The 2816-nt window shown below is 34.0% G+C and overlaps 1 pseudogene; it reads right to left on the reverse strand.

The window, feature by feature from the left end:
• Window positions 1-1088: 1088 nt before the first annotated feature.
• On the reverse strand, window positions 1089-2816 carry LOC118044150 (exopolygalacturonase-like; annotated as a pseudogene).

Below are 2816 nucleotides of genomic sequence, written 5' to 3' on the forward strand. Positions count from 1 at the left end.
ACAAACGTATGAACCCAAAGTAATAAATTAAAAAAAAAATAAAGGAAAAAACTTGCAGGGTTGCTAGAAGATTTATACTTTTTTTGCTTTTTTTGATACATAAGATTGAACATTTATTGAGAAATAAGTACATATATAAAATTAAATTGTAAGAGTGATCCAGTGATCTTGTATATAAAATTAAATTAATAAAATTTTATTCATCTGTTTACAAGGGCAGAGGCATGTATGGGCTCTAGTGGGCTCTAGTCGAGGTCAAGATTTTATCAATATTTTTTTACTAGTTTTATGTAATGAAAAATTTTAATTCTCAATTAAGGTATCAAAAAATACTTAAAATTTACATTGAGCCTTCTAATATGATATTTTAGCTTGGGTTAAAAATTTCAGAATTTTTGAAGAAATTCAGAAATTTTATACAAAATCATAATTTGACCAGTTTTATATTATTCGATGTAATTTTCAATCCGACCATCAGATTTGAGTTGAAATTTTTTAAAAATAAGGGAGAAAAAAAGTAAGGGAAAAATATAAACAAAAAAATCCAAGGAAAAAAAGAAAAGAAAGTGAGAGAATAACTTTTAAACTTACAAAGTTCAACTTATAAAATATTAATCTAAGAAATAATCAAGTGAAGGAAGGAGGAATTGAGAGAGGGAAAAAATTTAATTACCTTGTTTTTCAGTTGACATGAGATTGTTTTTTTTTCCCGGTTGAGGGGTTGTTACAAAATCGATTCAGATTTAATTATAGATGAATTATATTTCACAAAACATCGAAGGATGTGACTTAATAGTGAGTTTATTTTTACTTTCACTTTAATTTTATATACTTTCAAATTTATTTTTTTTATGTTTTGGGTAGTGTATTTGAATTAAAACTTTATTGTTAACTTTAAAAATTCATGTACATTAGTTAATAATTTATCTTAAAAAACATTTAAATATTTATTTAATGGCCCAGGGCAGGAAACATTCCTAGCTCCGCCCTTGTCTTTTTTAAAGAAAATTACAAGATGGGACTCCTCCATCTAAAAACAAGTCTATGAATGAAGAAACCAAAAGAAGTTCAGATGGAAGTCCTCATCTTCAACATCCAGATGCGCTCATTATCCCAGAAATTATGGGCTTAACGTTTAGAGCATTGGGATTTCGCAGGGCCTCCTGGTCCTCTATATGCAAGGTTAATGTTAGCAAGCTTCACATTCTGACATGGGAAGCCACTACTGCAAGCAATTCCGAACAGCAACCGGAGTTGCAGAAGTTCCCCTTATGCTCTTAAAAACTAAACATCACTGATCTTCACTTTTGATGGAGCCTGCAAAAGAAAAAAAAAAAAACATTAAGACCCCAAAAGACTTCTAGTAATCTCCCTGGGCTAGAAAGAACATAAAAAAATTAATATGCATGTGCATGCAATCTTCAGAATAGCAGCATTATTGAATCTACCATAATGTAAAAAGATTTCGATAAATTGTGGAGTGTTTGAGCCACGAATTGGGTAAAATATTGTTCATAGTAATTTAATATTGTGAACATATTCTTATGGTAACAGAAAAAAGCAATACCTTTAGACTGCATTGGTTCCATGGGCAATACACTTGATCTATGATGACAGGGTTTGGACATTGTTCATGGACAATATCCTCAAAATGCATGTTAGATGCGACACCACCGTATAAATTTGGCCAAGATTTTATTCTAACACCATTTGTAGTATCCGAGATGGTGCAGTTCTTGACAAATATATTCCAGACACAGGTTTCTCATTGGGATATTTCCCTAAACTTTCCAACACTGATGCCATGGCCAGGTCCACATGTTACTCCTGTGATGTGTAGTTCCTCGGTTGCCATCCCCCACGGAGATACAATCATCGCCTGTGCCAATTTTTGAATCGATTAATGTAGATCCCAGTAGATCGGCCGATGTGGATTCCATCGGTGTTTACACTCTCACCAGGTGCTCTCACGGTAAAATGCTGGAAGGTGAGGTTTCTGCACCCCAAGACGTTAACATGAAAGTTCTTGCTATCTCGACTAGTTATATCTCGGACTAATGCATTGGTGATGAAATCGAACCTTATATTCTGATCCATATTAAAAGCAAATGATTAAAGAAACTTTGTTAGTGCCATAACATATAATAAAAAAAAAACTCACTAAATTTGTGACCCAAGAGGAGGAAATTAGGCTTCATAATGGCGAGTAGATTACCATTGGGAGGCTGTCACAATCTTTATATTTCTGACATGTACTTTTGCTCCATGCAACCTTTCCCTGCCCATCAAAAGTACCTCTTCCCGACAATGTAAATTGATCTATGTATCTGAAATTAACCCAATGACCTCCTGACAGCTTATCTGGGTCAACCGGTGCCTGCAATATACCATCAACTTGGAGCTTGATCGCAGCCTTGCAAGGACCTGCTAGTGTTACTCTCCGTAACCAGTATGTTCCACTTGGAATAAGAACTTCACTGGCCTTTGTTGAAGCACAAGCAGATTTCCAAGCATTGGTTAAAGCCTAAAAAGGGAAAGAAAAGGGCAATATTTAGAGAGGATCAATAGTTCTCAAATTCGGGTATTACGCTGAAAATCTAACATAAAAAACGTTTTGACTCGAATATTATATATTCTGCTATTTAAAAGTCATATGCATGCATGCGAGAAAATATATAAGATACCTCCGTGATATCTTTACCGGCACCATATTTAGTCACATCGAAGACACAATTTGACTGGGCTTGAGTAGTTGATGCTAACAATAAGAATACTGAGAATGATATTATTGCAGATGACACAACTTCCAAGCCCAT

Source organism: Populus alba, chromosome 19, assembly GCF_005239225.2.
Source record: "Populus alba chromosome 19, ASM523922v2, whole genome shotgun sequence".
Taxonomy (NCBI): Eukaryota; Viridiplantae; Streptophyta; class Magnoliopsida; order Malpighiales; family Salicaceae; genus Populus; species Populus alba.